The sequence below is a fragment of the Staurois parvus genome, unplaced genomic scaffold (assembly GCF_062004578.1).
Source record: "Staurois parvus isolate SC_StPar_1 unplaced genomic scaffold, SC_StPar_1.0 ptg000544l, whole genome shotgun sequence".
NCBI classification, from domain to species: domain Eukaryota; kingdom Metazoa; phylum Chordata; class Amphibia; order Anura; family Ranidae; genus Staurois; species Staurois parvus.
In genome coordinates this window covers 1,105,766-1,130,799 of record NW_028318340.1, presented here as the reverse complement: position 1 = coordinate 1,130,799, position 25,034 = coordinate 1,105,766, and the positions used below count along the sequence as shown (strand labels likewise).

General features: G+C 40.6%; 1 protein-coding gene and 1 pseudogene across 1 annotated transcript in view; both read left to right on the top strand.

Moving 5' to 3' along the window:
* FREM2 (FRAS1 related extracellular matrix 2) overlaps positions 1-25,034 on the top strand; it is a 281,323-nt gene that overhangs the window by 45,754 nt on the left and 210,535 nt on the right. The window lies entirely within an intron of this gene.
* On the top strand, positions 15,630-15,720 carry LOC149451223 (U6 spliceosomal RNA; annotated as a pseudogene).

Sequence of the window (25,034 nt, the reverse complement as noted above, 5' to 3'; positions counted from 1 at the left end):
AGCCTGCTGCATCATTTTTTCACTTTGATTTTCAGGGTGTCTTTGAATTCAGTCCGCTGTAGGCTGATAATTTTTATTTCCATCAAACAATGGGGCATCCTTACGTTCCTAACACATTACCCAGTCCATATCAGTATAGATATCCAGCATGATATTTTTCCCCATTGAGATCTGATGTGTGTATATATAATGTTCTTGTAATGGAATTCACATTAATGCAATTTTATTTGATTTTAAATTCTCAACATGCTTGCTGTTCATAGTTTCATTATGTTAATAAGTATACAGATTTGTAGATTTCTGATAATAATGGTCATATTTGTTGTAAATAAATATATATAATGATCATGTACAGTATAGCTGCCCTCACCTTCATATATAATTGCTGTAGGCCTCTTTCACATGGGTGTACTACAACATAAGCCCATGCAAGAGCCATGTTTACCATTCTTGTCAGTTGGGACACAGTGACTGCATGGATACAATCTCTTCTCAATCTCAATTTGACATCCATGTGGATGTCTGCGTCCAGGGCCATGCACCTGTACCCACATGGATGTCAAATTAAAAGCAGCTGTGTCCATGCAGCGGATATGTCCATGCAGCTGCTGCATCCCAATTAACATTGATGGGACTGCCTGAATGGGGAAGCATAAAACACTTGTGCATCCCAGTGCAGGTAAACACAGCCCTTGTACGGGCGCACACTGTACTACCCCTCGTGTGAATGAGCAGTACATTATTATTATTATTATTATTGTTATTCAGGATTTATATAGCGCCAACAATTTACATAGCACTGTACAATACAATTAAAGCAATACAGTTGCAGTAAAATTCAGTTCAAGAGGTTTTGGAGGGTTCTGCACGTTAATGCTTACAATCTAATCGTAGAAAAGTTTTTACAACACACAGTAACCACGTAACATCAAATCAAGTACATGTACATTATGTGAGTTTTATTTTAAATTTTTTTTAACAAAAGTGCGTCATTTGACTTTAAGTGGTTTGACTGGGATGATGCCTGCAGCTACAATCATAAACCTGGTATTGTTTTTTTTTAAGCCGGTGTGTGGCTTTTATGTAAAAGTCCTCCTAGTGGCTAATAAGCTGCTGGATGGCTTTTACAGGTGGCGGGAGGGGTTCCCCCCTCCCACCAGCCACCGGTGGGATGGTAGAGCCCAGCTTACTACAGAGATTGTCAAGGCCCAGAAGGTCCCCAATGATCTCTATGGTATAAGAAATCGGGTGCAGCAAGCATTTTCACCAGTTCCAGTTTCCAGGATGTAAAAAGTGACATTTTTAAATAGGGAAGCATCTTAACACACTGATCTTGGCGTGATCAGATGCTTTTCAGGGCAGAGGAGAGATCTGGGTTCTTTTAGAACTCAGATCTCTCCATAAAGAGTACCTGTCACTGCCTATTGCTAAATGAAAACAAGCAAGGGCGCACGCTCATCGTGCATTACCGTGGTATACCACATAATTTATTAGATAAAAAAGGATGTATACTCACAAACGAACGTGATTATAGGCAGTATGGGTGATCCACAAAGACAGTCACAATACAACTGTGTCTAAAAATGCGGATAAGCTGACGTGTTTCGGGGGCTGAACCCCCTTTCTCAGAGCTAGAGATGTGTCTGCTGGCCACAAGCCTATATACTAATGGGATGTCAAAAGACACTCCAACCCACTCTCAGCTGACCAAAAAAAAAAAAAGTGACATGGACCCCGAAACAACAAACATCAAACAAAAAGTGTCTTTTGACATCCCATTAGTATATAGGCTTGTGGCCAGCAGACACATCTCTAGCTCTGAGGAAGGGGGTTCAGCCCCCGAAACACGTCAGCTTATCCGCATCATTAGACACAGTTGTATTGTGACTGTCTTTGTGGATCACCCATACTGCCTATAATCACGTTGGTTTGTGAAGTATACATCCTTTTTTATCTAATAAATGATGTGGTATACCACGGTAATGCACGATGAGAGTGCGCCCTTGTTTGTTTTCATTTACCAGTGGTCAGATTTCCCGATCTCAGAAGGACAGCACCTCTTCGATTGGCATTTTGGCAATTCCTTGGTTTGCATGAAGATTGGAGCGCTGGTTTCGTTTGTCTATCTCTTGGACTGCCTATTGCTGTCATAAGGAATGTTTACAGCAATAAAAGTGATCAAATAAAAAAATAAAAAGAAACAGTGTAAAAATTTAAATAAATAAATAATACAATAAAAAAATGTAAAGCACCCTTGTCCCCCCGTGCTCGCGTGCAAAGATGAATGCACGAGTTTGTCCTACACGCATATGTAAATGGCGATCAGACCACACATGTGAAGTATTGCCACGAGCGTCGGTGGAAGGGCAATAAGGCTACGTTCACACTAGCCTTGTGTGCAGGCGGCAGAGAGGCGTTTGGTAAGCGTTTTTACCGCTTCCCAAACGCCTCTGCCAATTCTGCACATTACAGCACATGGTGCTGTTCTAACGGGAGCGTTTGCGTCGCGTCGCTTTGCGGCAAAACGGACGCCTCTGGACGAGTCAGGAGGCTTTGAAGCCTCCTATTCTCGTCTATGGTGCGGTTGCGACGCGTTTGCAAAGCGGTAACACCACTCAAACTGCATTATAGGCGTTTGTGGGGCGTTATTAACGCTCGGCAAACGCCTAGCAACCGCCGCTAAACCGCGCATGCGGCGTTTGCAAAGCGTTTGCCGAGCGTTAATAACGCTCCGCAAACGCCGGACCAACGCTTGCCAAAAGCTATAGGGGCGTTTGGCAAGCGTTGGCAAAACAGCCTAGTGGGAACGAGCCCTAATTCTAGCACCAGACCTCCTCTGTATCTCTAAACTGGTAAACTGTAAAGGCTTTTAAAGCATCATTTATTGCCATTTCACGAGTGTGGGCAGTTTTAAAGCACAACATGTTAGGTATCTATTTATTCAGCGTAACACCATCTTTTATATTTTGCCAAAAAATATTGGGTATTATGTTGTGTTTGTGTGCATTAGGATTCACTAAAGTGTATTTTTTCCCAAAAATTTGTGATCAAAAACCTGCTGCGCAAAAACGCAAAAAAAATTGCAAAACCCACCATTTTATTCTCTAGGGTCTTTGCTAAAAAATATATAATGTTGGAGGGGAGGGGCATCTAAGTAATTTTCTAGGAAAAAATACTGATTTTGACTTGTAAACAAAAAGTGTCAAAAAACGGCCTGGTCTTCAAGTGGGTGATAGAATTATTTACATTAGGATGTGTACTTTCTTGCATTAATCAAAAAAAAAATATTTCAGCTCTCCTTTAAAAATGAAAAACTGGTATAGGCTTTAGAATCACCACGTGCTGTGGTTGTGTACAGTGCTTCTATTCTTTCTCTGAACCTTAGCTCTTTTTTACGTAGAGACCTTTACCCAAAGGATATTTTTACAACACGCGTGAAGATACATTAAACTGTACACCTGGGAGTTCAGGTGACCCTAGGGAGTGTAAGTAATTGACTTTAACCTATGTAATACAAGAATGGCATGCCTAGGGCTGCAGGTTCCTATCACATGAAAACGCCTCCCAGGCTTTAGCACGTTCCTGCCTTGTCACACACTATTGTCAAAGAGTGCAGTAATGTCATGAACAATGGATGGGGGATCCCTATGGTCTTCTTCTCTCCAGACCTGACCTCTTTATGGGGACTATACAGATCCTTGTAAAGGATGTCAGGAGACTGGGCTGTGTATTAATGATTCCTGGATGTTTCAGTTAAAAGCTTAACATGTTTGCTTTTGTTTTAAATGTTTCTATTCTGCACTTGAATTCTTTGCATGCCTCAACTAGTAGTGTTCTACCTGCCGATAAGCAAATCATCTTCTGGAAAGCTCAGCTCGGCATATAAACTCCTGAGTTTCCCCTGGCCCCTGGGTTAATGAAACACCGCTCCAGCCTTATTAATCATCATTTCTATGGGAAGATGTTTTATGTCTGAGAAATAGAAACATTAACTTGCATCGATCATATCGGTATATAAACGGTTATGCTTATACTACACCTTGGGATTACATATAGTTATATAATTAGTCCGGTTGAAAAAAAGACACACGTCCACCTAGTTTCAACCATTAAAAGGGAAAAAATACAATCCTATACCCATAGTCGATCCAGAGGAAAGAAAAAACCCCAAAAAATCTTGATCCAATTTGCTCCAGCAGGGGAAAATATTCCTTCCTGATCCCCCAAGAGGCAATTGGATATTCCCTGGATATAAATATTAGTATCCAGTTACTGTATATTATGTACATAGAAAAGAATCCAGGACTTTTGTAAAGCAATCTACTGAGCTGGTCAGAACCAGGGGTGTATTTAAAAAAACTTAGCGTAGCAGTTCTCCCAGTGAAGATGCATGTACATTCATTCTGTGCGAATGGGATGTACAGCGCTGAGCAAACCTTTTGGCACTATATAAATACTGTATAATAATAATAACAATAATAATAATGGGGCAAAAAAAAAAGAATGTTATTAGACCATTTCCTGTGCTGGTTGAATGTTTTTTTCATTAATTTAAACAAAAATTGTCTCAAGTGGCCACAGAATTGCACTATGTAGGATCATCTCCCCAGATTTTTTTTGGGTGCCGGGTGTTGGGTTTTTGGTCATCTTGATGGGCTGGCACAGAAATATATAACTCCGGCCATACAGGCACCATGCTAGAAATGTAAACCGAGCTTTGTGTGCACAGCTCAGCGTGCATTCTATAGAAGATTACAAGCAGACCGGTATATTTTTTAATTGCATATCTCTTCTGAGATAAAGAGCTGCCTGCTGGCAAGTTTTCTTTTTTAGACTTTAGTTCCGCTTTAAGTAAAGCAGGTCTTTTCCCTCCCCTAGCCTGTGATTGGACAGTGAAAGGAGAAACTGATGAGCTCATCTCTCTGTCACTTTGTCCTTTCTCTCCATTATCCACTCCTGCATGTAAGGGAGGACTCTGTCTGGGCTCTCTGGGATATAATGGGTGGCTCTACTGGGCACTAATGGATGTAAGGGAGGACTCTACTGGGCACCCCTGGATATAAGGGAAGACTCCACTAGGCACTCCTGGATGTAAGGGAGGACTCTACTGGGCACTCCTGGATGTAAGGGAGGATTCTACTGGATGTAAAGATGAGCTCATTTCTCTGTCACTTTGCCCTTGCTCTCTATCATCCACTCCTGGATGTAAGGGAGGACTCTACTGGGCCCTCCGGGATGTAAGGGATGACACTGCTGGACTCTGCGGGATGCAAGGAATGACTCTATTGGGCTTCTGGGATGTAAGGAATGACTCTACTGGGCTCTCCAGGATGTAAGGATAGATTCTACTGGGCACTCCTGAATGTAAGGGGGAACTCTACTGGGCACTCCTGGATTTAATGGATGACTCTATTGGACATTCCTGGATGTAAGGGAGGGCTCTACTGGACATTCCTGGATGTAAGGGAGGGCTCTACTGGACATTCCTGGATGTAAGAGAGGACTCTACTGGGCACTCCTGAATGTAAGGTATAACTTTACTGGGCACTCCAGGACGTAAGGGATGACTCTACTGGGCACTCCTGGAGGTAAGGGATGACTCTACTGAGCACTCCAGGTTGTAAGGGATGACTCTACTGAGCACTCCAGGATGTAATGGATGACTCTGCTGGGCAATCCTGGATGTAATGAATGATTCTACTGGGCACTCCACGATGTAAGGGAGGACTCTACTGGGTATTACTGGATGCAAGGGATGACTCTACTGGAATCGCTGAGATGTAAGGGGGGACTCTGCTGGGCACTCCTGGATGTAAGGGAGGATTCTACTGGGCACTCCTGAATGTAAGGGATGACTCTACTGGTCACTCCAGGATGTAAGGGATGACTCTACTGGTCACTCCAGGATGGATGTAAGGGATGACTCTACTGGGCACCCCTGGATGTAAGGGATGACTCTACTGGGCACTCCTGGATTTAAGGGATGACTCTACTGGGCACTCCAGGATGTAAGGGAGGACTCTACTGGGCACTCCTGGATGTAAGGGATGATTCTACTGGGGACTCAAGGAGGTAAAGGAGGACTCTACTGGGCAATCCGGGATGTAAGGGATGACTCTACTGGGAATTCCTGGATGTAAGGGAGCACTCTACTGGGCACCCCTGGATGTAAGGGAAGACTCCAGTAGGCACTCCTGGATGTAAGAGAGGACTCTACTGGGCACTCCTGATGTAAAGGAGGACTCTACTGGGCACTCCAGGATGTAAGGGAGGACTCTACTGGGCACCCGTGGATGTAAAGGAAGACTCCATTAGGCACTCCAGTATGTAAGGGAGGACTCTACTGGACATTCCTGGATGTAGAGGGGGACTCTGCTGGGCACTTCTGGATGTAAGGGAGGACTCTACCAGACATTCCTGTATGTAAGGGAGGACTCTACTGGGCATTCCTGAATCAAAGGGAGGACTCTACTGGGCAGTCCTGGATGCAAGGGGGACTCTGCTGGACACTCCAGAATGTAAGGGGTGACTCTACTGGGCACTCCAGGATGTAAGGGGGGACTTTACTGGGCACTCCTGGATATAAGAGAGGACTGTACTGGGCACTCCAGTATGTAAGGGAGGACTCTGCTGGGCACTCTAGGATGTAAGGGAGGACTCTGCTGGGTACTCTTGGGAGTAAGGGGTGGACTTATTTATTTAAATAGTCATTCATTTATAAAACTGATTTTTTCTGACCCTTGAACATTTTTAAATTATACAATGTGGCCCTTGCACTAGACCCCCAACTTAGAAAAAGGATTCCTTTTCTATTTTTGGTATTTTTCACAATACACACTAATTTTCAGCAGTATTAGTAATTAGATTCCTTAAAAGCTGAATCATGGCTAATTGATCTATCAGTAAAATTTTTCATAAGTCAATTTAAAAAGTAATTTGAGCAGAAATAAAACTGGTTGCTGGTGATGGATTACTGTCAGCCTAGAAGACTGCAGAGTGAGATTTTTATTTGAAGTTGCTGGAAGGATTACAGCTAAGTAAATGGTTATAAATCACAAGTAAGTGGCCTTGACTTGTTATTGCTGGTCTGAGGATTGAATTGAAGACAGTGTAGTTTTGTTTCATTTTGGTTTGTAAGTGACTGTCAAAGCCAAACATTTTTCAAATAGAAAGAGGAGCTTACAAATTCTTTAATGGATGCCCGACCTTCATATGGGACTGTCATGTGATCTGTCTTCCTTCTGTGTACATCATGGAATGTTGGGATGGCCTTGGTTACGTCTGATTACACGGATCAGGAAAAGAATATCTGCTCCAGTGATGTTTTGGTAAAGCCTGGTGTATGTGCAATCTATAAATTGGTCTTAAACTGGTATTACATGACTTGAGCGAACACGTATGGAACATGGATACCTTTGGCCACTTTAACGTCTGACGCCGGGTACGAAAAAAAAACCTACCCTTGCAGTGGAGCCCCCCATACTGCAAAGGTTAAATGCTTGTCTTTGTCTAGGAATCCAGGAATAAAGTGTAATACTTACCTTATTTCTTGCACCAGCAGGGTCCCTCCAGTGGTCAAGCCAGTCCCTTGGAGCCTTCTATCTAAACATGCTCTGGTCGCAGTCATATTCCTGCCTGTACAATGCAGAGTTAAAGAATATTTTAACCCAACATTTCATATTCCTGATACGTGCCTGCTGTACCATTGTTATTATTATTATAATACAGGATTTATATAACATGTACTTGTATGAAAAAGTTTCCTGTTCTCCTTGTATTGTTCGTATTGCTTCCTTTGGGTGCAGCACAGTGGCTAAATGGTTAGCACTTCTGCCTGACAGTGCTAGCGTCATTGGTTCAAATCCCAACCACAGCACCACCTGCCTGGAGTTTGCATATTCTCCCTGTGTGGGTTTCCTCCTGGTACTCCGGTCTCCTTCCACACTCCAAAGACATGCTGGTAGGTGAATTGGATCCTGTCTAAATTGGCCCTAGTATGTGTATGTATGAATGTAAGTTAGGGACCTTAGATTGGATGCCCCTTGAGGGTTAGGGGCTGATGTACAATATATATGTAAAGCGCTGTGTAAATTGACAGCACTGTATATGTACCTGCCAGTCCCTTGCCAGTCCCTCTGCTTTCCTTTTAAAAACTGGCCACACTAGGCCTGAGAGCACAGTATGGTCAGGTTTATGGCTGTGCTGGGCACTCAGTCTGCTCTTCTCCAATGTTCAGTTAAGTGCTGACATTTCTACCCCCCCGACAGCCATTCACCTGGAAGACCAGTGTGCTGCTGTTTCTCTTCCTCCAGCTCTCTGAGCTCCTTATGCAGCTGAGAACAGAGGTTATCTGATCACTTACAAAAAAGAAAAAAAAAACAAAGGTATTTATATTTTTTTTATATCTATACACAGATCTTTTGCCTTTCACTTTTATTTTAAACAGATTAGGTTGTTTTACAAGGTGAGGGTTTACATATACTTTAATAGTCTTGCATTGTACATGATGATTCTGAAGGCTCATGGCTTGGAGCGCTGGATGCCAGAATAGGGGTAAGGTAAGTAATGCAGCCTCTCATCTCCCCCTAGACATAACGAGCATTTAACTCTTGCGGGGGGGGGGGGGGGGCACTGCAAGGGTTTTTTATTACCTTCCAGCCCAGAGTTGGGCTTTCAAAGCAAGTATCTATAGGTGCCTTAAAGTGGTTGTAAACCCTTACATATACCAGTGACTGGCCTCAGGTGACACACAGAGATGAAACAAATCCTCCTACATAAGTTGTACCTGTTTATCTTCAGCAGTCTGCCCCCTACATCCATGCAAAGTGCTGAATTTACATAGGTTCTCTCAGCTCTGAAAAACAGGGGGTGGTGGGCTGAAGCTACATCAATGAGGAAAGCTCTGATTGCTTATTGAAGGGAAGGGACCCCCCCCCCCTTCACACAGCACACAGAAACAGAGCTAAGGCTGTCAATCTGCTAGAGCTCCTTTCCCTGTCACCCTTTTTCTTGGTGTCAGAAAAACTCCTCAGTAGTATCTGATGCTCATAGCAGAGGAATGAGACAGCAGAGCACTTAGTGCTCTGGACTAAAACAATTGCACGCTATAGAAGGATATGCTTTATTCATATTTCATGTCTGAGGTTTACAATCACTTTGAGGTGCACCAAGAAAATAGGCTTTTTTTTCTAGTTTTTGATAGAGTGAGGAAGAATTAGAACTCCCAGGTTTTTCTGCCATCCAGCTCTCCCTTAGAGAGATTTAGGCTCACTTCCTGCTCTGAGGAAAACAATTTCAATAAACAGCAAGCAATGGAAAATCTGTAACAGAGACACAGACAGAAATAAAAGTCTGAAAAGCATTTTTTTGTGTTCATATTGAAGAGTTTCTATCCTATTCTATTTGGTAAAACTGTCCACAAGATAGCACGTGAGTGTAAATCTCTCGCGGAGCCCTGGATAAAAATTTGACAGGGGTTCTAATCCCTCCCCACTCTATCCAGAATGAAGAAAAACAGTTTTCAATGGACATACACTTTAAAGTGGAACTACAGTGAATCTGAGTACCACATACATTATTGAATTCATTTTTAATATCCAAAGCAAACACCCTCATCCACCCATGTCTCCATGCTTTATTTTGCTGAGAAACCACGTTGAAAAATGCCCCCTAAGATTTCTGGCTGTGGCCATCTTAAGTAAAGGCAGATGATTCTGCAGCATTTACTTCCTGAAATCCATCTACCCTTAGTTCAGGCATGCAGGCAGGAGGGTGTGCTTAGCTGAGAAAACCCCACCTCCCTTCCTGAAGACTTCTGGGGTGTATGACATCATTTGCCTAGGCATGGAAACCAGGAAATAATGAAGAAATATAAAAAAAACTTTATAACAAGTAAATATGATATAATTTCCTATCTATTTACTAATACTAGCAACATAAAGATTAAAAATAGCCAGTGTTGAGTGAGAGAGTGAAGTCCAGCTTTATTGTACTCTCACACTTGGCAGAGTTGCCCGGGAGCCCCAAAACACAAATTATCCTGGAGCAGGGCTATGGCTACATTTCCTTTTTTTTTCTGTTTGCCAGTGTTGGACTATGCCTTTTATTTTAAAACGTTAATTTGCAGTCAATTGGTCTGAGGTCATCCTGTGCTGGATTAGGGCACAAAATCTGCTGTGGTGAGTGTTTCCAACAACACATACACGTATATTCTGCATGCATGCTTGTAGGGATATATTGGAAGGACTCTGGTCCGATATTGAGCAATGATGTTTGATGCCAGCTTAACATCAAAATTAATCACAGTCACTGGTAAACTGCTATTCCAATAGCTTGTTGTTCCTGCGGTTTGCTTTGAGCTTGCATTCTGTGTTGTGACAAGCTAACACAAACTTAGGTTTTCTTTTTTTTCTGATAATCTCATAATGAGTGGCAGAATAATGCTAGGCATTAATAAGGAATCCCTGATGTAAAAATATTTGTCGAAAAATGTAATTGGGTGCTTTCAATCACATGTAATGAAGTTTCTTGAAGTGCTGTGATTGAGCGACCAAGTTAGAATGGACAGGGGACATGGAATCTGATCCTTTCCCCTCTGCATTTCATGATTATGTTCTTTGTACGATATATCAACTCAGAATTGTGGGGAGTATTTTACAACCTGGCTGTGACAAACATCGAATACTTTAAAATGTGTGTGTCTGTGTGTATATATATATATATATATATCACAAACGGCAAAGAGGACGTAAACACGTAGCACATTATCCTCAACAGTTTATTAACCTCCCTAGCAGTATGATTATGTCCATATTTCTGCGCTCAAAGCGGTACATTTTTTTTGCATGGAAATATGTATTTTTTTTATTGTAGGCCTGTAATTTTTAGGAATAACTCACTGAAATCTGTCCGAACAAGAGTCTAGTAAACATTCCGGGTAGGATAAAAATTGAAACACTAAATCATAAATTATCATATAATAAATAATCATAAAAAATAATAATATAATAATAATACATTTAATTCAATAATATAATCAAACCAAAAACACTGAAATTTAAAATAGAGCGCCAACTTCGCGCATCGCTGAGCAAAGTCGCAAAATCATTTTCAGTGTCTGATGACGAATTTCCCCACGAATCATTATCATTCAATTCAACTCAAGTGGTTCTGATTTACTATCGCTGTTCTCTAGCTGGTCTAAAACCGCTTTTGACCTAAAGCGATGCTTTTTGGACGCCATGGACTTTTTGAAGTTTCCAGGCAGAAAGAACAGTCAAAATGCAGGCAGGGCGCCGGACAAAGCAGTAGGGACAAAATATATGTGAAATGGTTTGAAACAGTAATGTTTTACTATGTAATATTCGTTTATTAGCTAAACTCGGGAATACCGCTAGGGAGGTTAAAGGGTATAAGAAAATATACTCACAAGACAAGTGAGCTAAAGGAATGTAGATGCACAAAGCACACAATCAAAATGTCCATTCTCCACCTCCAACTGGAGACAGGATGACAGCATTAGCTGACGTGTTTTGGGGGATTAACTCCCTTCCTGAGGGCTATATTTTATATATATATATATATATATATATATATATATATATATATATTTGTGTGTGGGAAAGAAAGAGAGAGGGAGAGAGAGAGGGAAAGGGAGAGAGAGGGGGAAAGAGAGAGAGAGGGAGAGAGAGAGGGAAAGGGAGAGAGAGGGGGAAAGAGAGAGAGAGGGAGAGAAAGAGGGAAAGAGGGAGAGAGATAGAGAGAGAAAGAGGGAGCGCTTATTGTACATTAGACCCAAAAGAAGGACAGATGTAAAAGAAAGTAAAGCAGTTTATGATTTGAGTCTGAAGCAGATTTCTGAGTCAATTTCTACATAGTTAACATTGGTCCACCTCTGACCAATGTAAATATGTATGTGCCATATCTGCAGGATCCCCATGGAAGCTGGAAATCACTGTAGAAGGCACTGCTACTACAGTGATCTCCACTAGCTTCCAGGTCCCATGCCAAACAGCTGGCCTGCTACTTAATGAACACAGGAGGTTGCTCGCGCATCACAGGCAACATTCATTGAATGCTTTGCTTTTATTGAGAAAATGCAAAGTGTTCATGAATGGCACCCATGCCAAGTGAACAACCTTCTGCGTTCACAATGCAGCATGGCAGCTGCGCAGCTCATTACCAAGAGGAGGTCACTATAGTAGTGACTACTACAGTGATATCCAGCTTCCACTTGGATTCCATAGGTATGGCACATGTAAACTTACATTGGTCCAAGCATGACTGATGTTAACTATGTAAAAATTGTGATACCTGGAATTCAGCTTTAACTGCCCATGCGTTTTTTCCTTTGGATATTTTTTGTTCTACATCTCCCAGTTGTTCCTCATACGTTTGTTCTTGTCAGACTTTAGTATATTGTAAGCTCTCAGAGATGCAGGATGTAAAGTGAATGGATCAGTGCTATTTGTAAAGTGCTGCATAACATATGAACACAATAGTAAATGATCTAAATTTGTATCTCCTGATATATAGACCATATATAGTGCTGTAAACTATTGCAGAAGATTTGTATAACTTTCTTTTTATATGATTTTTGGAATATTTAAATGTCAAGGTGTTTACTCTTGAATCTTCAACTGTTACTGTATCGCCTTCCAAGCTGGATCTTCTTTCCTTATTTTGTTCTGTAAGAAGTATGCGTTTTGCGTGCATATATTTCCTGGATTCCTACGCTCACTGTTAATCCTTGCCATGTTTCTGTATACATTGCCATACTTCAGCAGGGCACATGAAGACTTTGTTAGTTTTACAATTCCAATTTTCCACTGGCGTGTTGAATGAACATGCCTATAAAAGTAGATTTACACTATGTTACATCTACTACTTCCAGTTACTAGCACCAGCAGAGGTGCATTATTGGCCTACGCACAATCAAGTCAGCAATTTTGTATGTTTTATGAGAACTGCATTTACATACTTGCAACTGTCCTGGAATTTCTGGGACGGTCTTGCTTTTTACTCCTTTTGTCCCAAGCTTTGTCCCAGGATCATAGTGTTTGGCATACCCAGAGCTGCCAATACTGTGAGTATCAAACATGCATTTCATCTTCCACTGCCACTGATACCAATGATGGGGCACTATTCCTCATCCACTGATGTGTTGAATGAGCATGTCGATAAAAGCAGATTTTTGTTACATCTACTATTTCCAGTTACTATCACAAGCAGCGGTGCATCATTTACCTACACAGTCAAAGCAGTTATTCTGTATGTTTTATGGGAGCTGCATTTACATACTTTACATACAACTGTCCTGGATTTTCTGGGACAGTCTTGCTTTTTACTCCTTTTGTCCCAAGCCGTGTCCCGGGATTACAGTGTTTGGCATACCCAGGGCCACATATAATATAACTATCAAACATGTGTTTCATTTTGCAATACCACTGATACGAATGATGGGGCACTATTCCTCATCCTACTGACCACAGAGGTGCTAAGTAATTTTTTTTACCCACAATGATTACTGTTTTGTCGCGGTTACGTGATAGTTTTCTGTTTTTGGTGTTTCCGAGACGTGCAAAGACAGCTCACACAAACACTGGTAGGTATAACATTTAATTAAGTAATGACAAATACAGATAAAGATAACAAATGTAATAATAATAGAAAATATAACAAGAATATTTGGCTACAGGTAGCATATAGATGCTCATTTTCGGCTTGGCAGATGATCAGGGGTAGACAAATGCTTATCGCAGTTCTATTAGAGGACAAACTATTATACGTTTTAGCAGTAGTATATACAGGACTAGTTGGTAGCATTTGAACAATCGTAAGCAACGTTACCTTATAAAGAAGAAGGCACACATTCGAGGACATCTCTGTCCCAAACCGTGTCCCGGGATCAGTGTTTGGCATAACCAGGGATGCCTATGCTGTAACTATCAAATATGCATTTCTTTTCCACCGCGACAGTCACTTTATGATCTAGCGCCAGTAGAAAACCTCCGTCGTGACATCACTACCACCCAAAGTTCACAATATTCAGCTGGTTACCTCACTTTTACCAGGCTTTGTGGTTGCTGAGAGTACCATTGGATGCAACCTGGGTGTAGAACTGCTTTTTCATCCTTAAAGTTATCTATGCCAGTGGTCCCTTGGAGAGAACATCATGTTCTAAAACCGAGTGCATCACAATTACACGGACCATTGGTAAGCACAATGTGAGCATATCCCAATCAAAGGCAAAGTATAAGAACATTGCTCTTTTCATTCCCCTGAAGGTATTCATTGCTGGATAGTTTTCTGATCACACAATCCATTTTTCCACTAGATAATGTAAAGGCTCAAGTGATTGCTGAGCAATGTGATCACCTCAGCAGTCAGATCCTGTAGAGATACTGCATACCATTACCCATGTGTTTAGGACAGTGCTGACCTAAATGGTAATCGTGGACCAGTGCCTAAGCCAGCAGATTTCTAGGCCATCAAAATTTGCTGATTAGTCCCTATTTGTAGCTAAATTTAGGATTTGTAGGTGCAGAGGGGTGCAAAAATGTGTTTATGTTCTTATTATGACAATTCTAGCTGTATGTATAGAATTTTAAAATGATTTGTACAATAGGCTAATGATATGCCTCTTACAGACACACACCCATTTTTAATGAATGTGTCAGCCCCAATTAAAAAACATTCTGATCCTACAATGGTTTGCTTAACACACAGTAAAAAAAAAAAAAAAAAAAGAAGTGTCCCTTGAAAGATTTTTTCAGATGTTGGCAATTATGCATTTAGCATCTAAAACTTCCTGTTCTTATCAGCATCATAGATGTGTTCTTGGCTTACACATAGTCAAGGCTGCCATTTTGTGAGCTTTATGAGAAGTGCATTCAGAAGGGACTGGAGATATTGTTGAGTTTTACAGTCTACTTGTTCTCTAAGACAGTGGTCTCCAAACTGTGCTTGGCAGGCTGGATGCGACCCTCTGCTTGCCTTTATCCAGCCCTTGGGACGCTATTCCTCCCACTAACACTAATGGTGGGCCATAATTCCTATCACTGACTCCAATGATGGGGCACCATTCCTCCCATTGACACCAGTGATGGGGAAACTATTTCTTCCATTGACTCCAATGATGAAACACTATTCTTTCCACAGACACCAATGTTGGGGCACCATTCCTGCCACCAACTATAGGGCACTATTCCTCCCACTACCACTAATACCAATGATGGGCACTATACTTCCTCCTACTGGCCACAGGGGTGCTAAGTAATTTTTTAACCCAAAATGATTATTGTGAGTAATGACAGATACCGATACATTTTTTTTATAATATTGGAAAATGTAACACGAATACTTAGCAACAGGTAGAAAATAGTTGCTCTCCCAAGGGTCCCTGTCCGTTTCCGGCTTGGCATATGATCAGGGGCAGACATATGCTTATTGCAGTTCTGTTAGTTAACTATTCCAAGTTTTAGCTGTAGTATATACATTACTAGTTTGGTAGCATTTGACCAATCATATGCAACTTTAAAAAAACATTTTTCGTAATATGATCATTAGTATACAGCTCTCAAGAGACGATTTTCGACAGTTCATGCTAAATTATTCAAAAGGACAAGACCATGCTTGCTTCGGCAGCACATATACTAAAATTGAAACGATACAGAGAAGATTAGCATGAAAAAAATAAAAAAGGACAAGTTCAAAAATTTTTCTTATAAGATAACAGAACATACGATTGTCATTTAATCTGTAAAGTATTCGTCCTTAAAAATCGAGTGACCAAGACCACGTATGCTCAGAAATGAAAGAATACATTACAATACAATATATTACATCATCACAGGAAGTTGTATTCTGTCTTACAAGATTTTTCAGAGCTCTAGTAACTTACTAGTTTTCAATGTGAGACCAGCATGCAAAACAGGGCAATCATTCCTCCGATATTCCCATCGTGTGTACCAGGCTTTAAGGTAAAGCCATTCTTATGTCCTTGTATGTCCCCTTCCCCAGGTCTTGGAGGCATTCATATACATTAGTGACCCACAATCAAGGAAATATGAATTTCTCCCGCTGGCCACAGTCCAGCCCCTCTAAAGTTTGAAAAACAGTAAACTAGCCTTTTGTTTAGAAACTTTGGAGACCCCTGCTCTAAGAAAAGGAGCAGTGCCCGAAACCATGGTGTGATTGTCACTAACATTCTGAGCACCCCTCACAACTTGCTGAGATGAAAAAGAAGGACCCCTTTAGCACAAACTGTATAGGCAATGGACAGGCTTTTGAAGAATTGTTATAAAATGATCATTTTTTTTCAAAGAATTTTATGGAGATGTAGATGAATATAAATCAATAGGACATGCATATTCTCTTTAAGACATTATCTTGCCCCAAATGCTGTATGTATACATTTGAATAACCAAATCATGCTCAATCGTCTAAATATGGAACCAGGGGGGAAAAATGAAGGGGGGAAGGGGAGGGCACAGGGATTGGTTAGAGAAAAGAGTGGAAGAAAAAAAAAGGGGGGGGGTGGAACAAGAGGGGGTGTCCATGATTAGGTGAAGAGAGGATTCCAAAGTAGGGCACAATTCACTTAATTGCACCGGAAATGAGGTGGGGGGAAGCATTTCTAAAAAAGATTAGCAGGTAAGAATAATATATCAAGAAATATAAGCGAGTGCCTATAATGAGATCTTATAGTTAGTGTTATACCTAGTACTCGTTAGTACTGTAGGGTATAGGTAATAATTTATATATTCATAAATTCACACAAAAAGAGTATAAAAAGCAAGTTCTAAAAAATTAGATGTAAAATTATGTAAATAAATGTTTTTTTTTTCCAAAAAAGATTTTTATTAGAAGAAAGCAGGCATAACAATACATATACAGACGTAAATCCAAAATCGGACAGATTACTGTATGTCGGCCCACGTCGCAGACGGGTCAAAGCATAACAGGCAATACAAAACATAACGTTGTAAAACATTTAGTCAACATAATATTACAATCTAGGAAATGTACCACAAATAAGAAATGAGTTGGGAGATATATTGTCTTTTGACCGTTGAGCAGGATTATCTGTCAGGGAAGTGTGAAGTGTGTGATATCGAATATGAACAGCATCTATGGAAGCCTTAGATCCATTTCACGTGTCCAAGAATTGGAAGTGTAAGTGTTATGGAGCGTAATACGTCTGTTTGAGGTACAGCAATGTAAATAAATTAATTACGGATAAATGAAGGGAGGGAGCTGCAGGAGTAAATCTGGAGCTGTGATGTGTGATATAAACAGATGCGCTGATTTACTTGCAGTCTGGTGAGTATACATCCATCTGAGGCGGTGGATCCTCTTCATCAATAACCGCACGTTTGCACTTGCACACTTGGATAAAGGACATTAGCAGTTTTCACTGCCTGCTCTATAATATTTGTTAGAGAGAAAACAGGTGGCGCACACACCTAGTGCATTATCCAAGGTTTATTGTAGGAGTGAAAGAATAATAAAAACATACTCACAGACGAAGCATGTATCTAAAAAGCATAGAAAAATGACAATGGCCACAACGGCAGGCAAGGTGTTCTCACTGTCAGTGCGGTCAAATGGCTGACGCGTTTCGGGGACAAATCCCTTTCCTCAGAGCTGATGACCAACCTCTGATGCTGGTGTATGATGAATGGAAAGTAAGAGCCTTGCTGTTGATGCCTGAACATCAACAGCAAGGCTCTTACTTTCCATTCATCATACACCAGCATCAGAGGTTGGTCATCAGCTCTGAGGAAAGGGATTTGTCCCCGAAACGCATCAGCCATTTGACCGCACTGACAGTGAGAACACCTTGCCTGCCGTTGTGGCCATTGTCTTTTTTCTATGCTTTTTAGATACATGCTTCGTCTGTGAGTATGTTTTTATTATTCTTTCACTCCTACAATAAACCTTGGATAATGCACTAGGTGTGTGCGCCACCTGTTTTCTCTCTATCCAGTGGCTGATTTCCCCATCTGAGGAGGGCTGCACCCCGAAGCATTTCCTTTGGTTGTCGCTGTCCTGGTACCCTTGGCTTCCCTTTTGGCTGTGCATATGCTGAGGCGCTGGAGAGTACATATGATATCCGGTTCTATAATATTTGTGGCTGTCACGGACTCTCAGTGATTCTTTTATTTATTTGATTGCACTATTCATGCACTTGTTTGCACTTTATATATTCGAGTATGATATAAGATATTTACGTTTCTTGAGTTTACAGTGCTGCACGTTTATGATATACGTTTACATTGGGACAGTTACTGATACCTTAAGTGCTAGCAGCTATTTTATTTTGCACTTTATATATTCAAGTGTGATATAAGATATTTATGTTTCATGAGTTTACAGCGCTGCACATGATATAGGTAAGAATAATAACGTCAGATTGTTTGAGAGTACATCTGAAGGGTAGGAGCTTCTCATACAACATAACCGGAGAAATCAGGGCCCTTAATCCTTGCAAAGAGTATTGTTGGAGACTTCAATGCTAAGGGTGTGCGTAACATAAAAAGATTATTTAAACCCACTTTCTTTTTTTTTTTTTTTTTTTTTTACTACTAATGACCTAAAATGTCAGTTACTATTTGTACATGTTTATGCTGGGGGCAACTCATGTCATTGTTGAGAATATAAGGCTGACTTGAATTATACAGTAGATGTACTGTAAGTTTTGATACTTTGTTGTCTCTGCCATGACTACAGGTTCACTTTAAAACCTGAGATATGGAACTTTCACACACAAAGCAGACCTCTCACAAACTGAAGACTGATTTATTCATACTCTGCTGGATATTTACTTTACATTCCAGGACAATTTTATACATTAACTCCTCACAGCTGTCATCTAGTTTATATGAGTGATGATGTAAAGTATGTTAAGACTTAAAATGCATGACATGAAACTTTCCTTCCCCCTGGGCGTTAAAAGCAAATGGATTATTTACATCTCTTGTTGTCATCCTGGGATTACTAATCATTGTTTTGTACTTTAAAATTTTCTTACACACTGAATATAGTTCCATAAAGTGTTTCTTTGATTGAAAATTTAAAAGGTTAGTTCACCTTTTTTTTCCAAAAAATCCTTCATACATTCCATTACCTCCAGCATGTTCCAATACAGTTCTGATTTTAAAAAGCTGCCTCTTTCTTATTGTATACTTTTGTTCTCTGTAGAGGATGTGTGCAAAAAAGCTGTAGGTGGTCGACCCCCTTCATCTGTCCTGCATAAAAAGCAGGATGGGCCGAACATTAGAAATATGTGCCCTGGGGCGCACTTCTAATGTTCAGCCCATCCTGCCGATTAGCATGGACAGAGAGGCGTTGACCACCTAGAGCTTTTTGCAGACAGGCTGTGCAGGACATAAAGGTATGCAAAGGGATACAGGCAGCTTTCTAAAATGTGAACAGTGCTGGGGGTGATTAGAGGCTTGTGGACTTTTTTGCTATATAGAAAGGTGAACTAACCCTTTAAATGACTCTGTCCCTAAACTCAAAGTGTCCAAGCAACTGTCTCTACAAAAGGAGATGACACTCACCCCTCCTGCTGTCTGTTCTGCCATACACTGCTTTGGTGCAGAGAAATGTTTACTGTAGTTTTTTCAGAAACCGGATTTGTGGTCCCTCGCTGAGCTCAGTGGTTCCTCCTTCCAACTCATATGTTATTACCATGACAACATAGGGGCTGGTGGGAGAAACCACTGAATGCAGCAGAGGGCCAGAAGATTGACACTCCCTGGAGAGTCAGTTTTTGCAGAGACTTAAGCAATTTCTCTGCTGTTTAGTGGCACAGGCAGCAGGATAGGAAAGTATTGTTTTCTTTTGCTGGGATAGTTGTTTGGGTACTTTGATTTTATTGAAGAGGTTTTTTTTAACTTTTACAAAACACGTACAAGGAGAGTACATGTAACGTGTCCATTTAAAGAGGGCTTCCACCAGCCATTAGTTACAACAACACTGCCCAAGTAATTGGTACAAAGTAGACACATCAGATACATGGGCACTTTGATTTTAGCAATAGATTTAATTTAATATTCAGCAGCCTTATGTACAGTGTTTAATGATTGCAAAATCTTATCTTGTCCTCTCTAAATTTCCAAAGCCTCTATGATAGCATGTTTGGTCTAAGTCCATTTGGGAGTAGTCTGGCTGCATAGAATTTAGGCATACTATGCTGGAAAGTTAGAAAGTAGGATAGATGTTTTAATGCAATGGGCCATTCAAGCAATAATTTATGGCAAGCCCCGTAACTGAATCCTTCTCCATGCAGAGCCATACAGGGAAGCTGCTGATGACCAGCAAAGTGACACTTTCCCATACATGTCATGTGATCTACATTATCATATGGACAAGTACAAGGAGACAACTACATCCCCCAGAGGAAGCTACAAGTCCCTGTAGCGTAACGCGTAGGGGAGGGGCGGTGACATCATCACGCATCCACAGAGGAACGGCGAGTATATTCAGTGAAGACAAACACACCTGCAAGGCTGTTTGTAGTAGGATCTGGACACATTTTATACAAAGCTCTACTTTTAATTATACCATGTGAGTGGGAGATCAGAAGCTTAATAAACAACTGTTATCCCGGATAAGACACTATGTTTCTTTTCCCTTCTCTGTATGTATCGTATATGGAGGAATAAGCCAAGCAGCCAGTGGAGAAAGTCCTATTGAGAAGGCTGTGTTGAGGAGAGAGGAGAGGAGAAAGGAGAGAAAGGTTCACGCCGTGAACACTGATCTATCACACAGATTAGACTGAACTACAACACCATCTCAATTCGTATGAACTGAACTGTCATTCTCATTTTTATTTTATTTTTATTTTTCTACTTATATATTTACATTTTTTATTAATTTTTTGCACCATATTTTTTATTCAAAAATATTAATTGATTCCTTTACATTTCACCATAATTTTTTATTAATTTTCTGCACCAAAATTTTTTATTCAAAAATATTAATCGATTCCTTTACAATTCATTATAATTTACTTATATATTTATATTAATTATGGATTTAAATATAATAGATTTAGATTATTACTGAATTATTGGTGATACACTTGGTTATTTATAATATCACTTTAAAATTGTAATATCACTCACAGTTGTATATATTGGAGCGCGGTACAATATTGATATAAGGAGAGCATGATATCTCAGTAAAGTAAACCTTGCCCAGCACATCTTCCCCCTTCATCATTAAACTGACGACATACTTTTGACAAAATTCCCTTTTACGAAGGTGCTTAAAGGGTTAGTTCACCTTTGTAAAAAAAACTACTTTTGCAGTGCCTGTAGATAAATCAAACTGTGCAGCTTTCATTAGAGTTGGATAATACCCTTACTGTAGGTGTAGGCCATTTATGGATCTACTGACGCCTGACTGAAAAACTCTCAATATCCTCATCCTGTCCTGCCTTGTTGCTGGGACGTTGCTAAGATAGTGACAGCCACAACTCTCCCCCACCATCATGGGTTCTCACACCCTGGCATACGTGTGTTCCACTATCTCCAGGAGGGCACATGTGAGGGGGTTTGAATCATCTGGGAGTATCTTAGCAATGTTCTCTCAGTAGGGGGTGATGAAGGCAGGCTTTAGGAGGTACATAAATGGCCTACACCTGTAACAAGGGCATCGTTCAACTTTTTTCTACAGACCTCTCTTACTTGCATTAGCATTTTTTGAGGATTGTTTTTTGTTTTGTTTTTTTGGGAAATGGGAAAACTTACCATTTAAAATCATATCTGGTCCAAACACGATGATGTTAATTACAAATAAAACAGAGGCTTTTAAAGAATTACTCTGGGATAGGCAAAAAAATCACCCCCACCCCCCTACTCAAAACATTAAACAGTTAATCAAATTTTGAAAATCCTTTCCATTAAGGAGAAAAGTCTAAGGGCTCGTTCACACCATGGTGCAGAGACATCAGTTTTTCTGCACGCGTTCAGGGCACAACTAAATCAATTGTTCTTTATGTGCCCTGTTTACACCACAACACTGATATCACATGCAGATTTTTTTCTGCGCAAGAATCTGCAACATGTATAAAACTCATTGCAGTGTGCAGGAAAACTGATGTAAATTGATGTCTCTGCAAGTTAAATCTGTGCATCATTTTCCATCAGTTTTTTGCACGTATGGTGTGAACGAAGCCTAATTGATTTATCATGACCTCACATCCATATTTCAAAAGATAACAGCATCTGCTCTGCCAAGGGGGAGGTGTAACAGCAGGGAGTACACCATATCCTCTCCTCTCTTTCTCTGCAGTAAAAGGAAACTACAGTTCCCATCAACCACAGGAAATTGTAGTGAATGTGGGCGGGTGCACTAGGCCTGTACATGTTAAATGTGTCTGAGTGTCTCGGTCCACCCACCACTGCATGTGAGGCTGAATTACATCACTATATAATCAAAATGTAGCGCTACATTTTGATATTATATTTTTGTGGATTTTAGAGGTTTTTCCTTTATGCTAGCAGCTTTATATTTTAATATTTTTTCCAGTAAGCGCTCGCTTTATTATTTTTATTTGAATTACATCACTGTTTCCTGGAGAAAGAACTACAGAAGGGATGTGCCAATACCAGTGGCTGGGAGAATAGGAGGCATAGCAGCCACCGGTCTTACAAACAGGAAACCAAGGAGAGTTAATGGTTTGACTTGAAAGTGAATAGGCTATTTCATAGCAACTGCTAAGTGAACCAGAAGATGGATTCAGTGAAGGTAGGAAATCAGCAACGAGGACATGCAAAGATGTTTTTGCCTGGAGTTCTGCTTTAAATGTTTATTTTTTTAATTGCAACTCTACAGAAACAAGCACACAAAATGGTCAAAAAAAGTTTACACATGAACCGTTAAGGTTAAAAATAACTAATTAGGATTAACTAAAAGTTAAAGAGGAACTTCACATTCCCATTCCCCACCCCCTCTTATGTTTCTTACCTTCTTACGTTTTGCTGGGCTATCTACAAAAATCATACTCACAACCCTGTGCTGCTCATTTGGTCCTACATCGCCATCTTCTTCTCTGACATCATTGGAAGCTGGCTGTATCCCCCATGTTCTTGCAGTCGCCCCCCTGATGACACATATATCCTGCTGCACATCATCAGGGGCTGGCTGCAAGAACCAAAAAGAGACAGCTAGTCCCCTGATACCGCAGCACATGAGCTGGGGAACACCTTAAGGCCTCCTAGTATGTGTGAAGAAAGTATACCACGTCATTCTCACCTAGGCAAGAATCCAGGTAGTATAAGGATTTGATCCCCAAAAAACACAATTAAAAAAAAACTTCTAATTGTGAGAGAAGAGGGGGGAAGGTAGCAATAGAATGCTGAAAAATGGGTGAGGAGAGTGAAGAAGGAGTTAAATAGGTTAAATTTTATTTAAAATGAACCTTTGAGCAGGCAATGGACATTCAGGTATTTACATATTTTTAATAATCACTTTACAGCCTTTCAAGTAGGCCCCTCACTTACCTCCTTAGTTGCATATACCTCATCCTCAAAGTTCACAGCAGAAGCACTGAAGTCTTTTAAAGCAATTTTCTCAACTGCTCAGCTAATCCTGCTGTGTATTGCTGCTACAAATATTTAAATGCCCATAGCCTCCATTCTTTCATTAGCATTTGCAGCAAACCCTATTATTACATTCTCAATCTTTTTTACCCCACAGGAATTTTTTTAATAATTTTCTGGTCTCCGGGAGCCCCTTCTAAAATTTAATTTATCATGGTCAATGGGAAGAATGCCCCCCTCACCATTCATAGTGGTGGTTAGGGAAGAATGCCCCTTTCAGTGATGGTCAGATTGCCATCCAAATGCCCTGTACACACTATCAGTTTTTTTTTTTTCGTTAAACCCTGTGAACTGAACAAAAAAAAAACTTACAGGTCGCTTTGCACATTATATTTCGTTCACAAGCTTGTGTTGTTGCACGAGATGATTTGCTGAGGATGTGTTTTAGTTTGATTGATAGCTTTTAGGGGCAGCTCGACACATTTTAAGTTGAAATGTTATGCACTGTGATAGAAACACTGACTGTGTTGGCAGCAGCCTCTTGTTTTATGTTATTTATTTAGTCTAAGGGTAATTGCTAGTTTTTGACCTTTATTAGTTTGTAGGCAGTGCACTAGTTTTACTTGTTATTTCATCAGGTCGCTGTACTAACATTGCTTGTGTTATTGTGTACTGACAGCAGGATGCCCCCCCTTCCCCGCCAGAACATACCGGTCAGCGATCTCAGCCATTGGCTGAAAGCGCTGATCGGTCATGCCTCTTCGAAAGAAGCCAGACCGGTCTGGTGTCGAACCGGCTGCTGTACACACGGGCAGTTTCTGTTGAACCAGGCCCAGTATTCGGCCCGTGTGTACGGGGCTTTACAGGCATCTGAAAAGATCACCGGTGTCATTCCGCAGGCTCAATGCTTTTGAACCCAGAAAAATGCAGGAATGATTAGGTAGGAGATCAATCAACCATTTGACCTCTGAAGGAACCTTCTCAAAGCAAATTGTAGAGGAACCCCAGAGCTCCATGGAACCCTGGTTGAGAATGGGTGCTCTAGGTGGTAAAATACGTTGACATCTTTGCTGATGGCATGCTATGCATAATTTTAAGTTTTACTGCTTTATAAATGTGGGGCATTTACATGCTTGGAAAGGTAATGAGTCTCCACCACAGTACAAAATTTGAATTGTAGGTTTACATACTTAGATAAACCACCGTTGGTGTCCACTTATCTGTAGGGGATTCTGAGGTTAATCCTCCACTTTCTTACTGTGAGGACCATGATGAGAGAACCACACTAAGGTTAGTCTTAGACATGAGATGGGGGTCAGAAGATCTGTGTTACTATCGTGGTAGCTGCCTTGCTTCTTAACATACACAATCTTACTGCATTCTGTAGAATAAATAGGTTTTCTGTTAGACAGTGTAAAGCTTCACACAGCACAAGGATAAGAAGGATCGTGTCTGACAATGCAAACTCTAGCTACTATC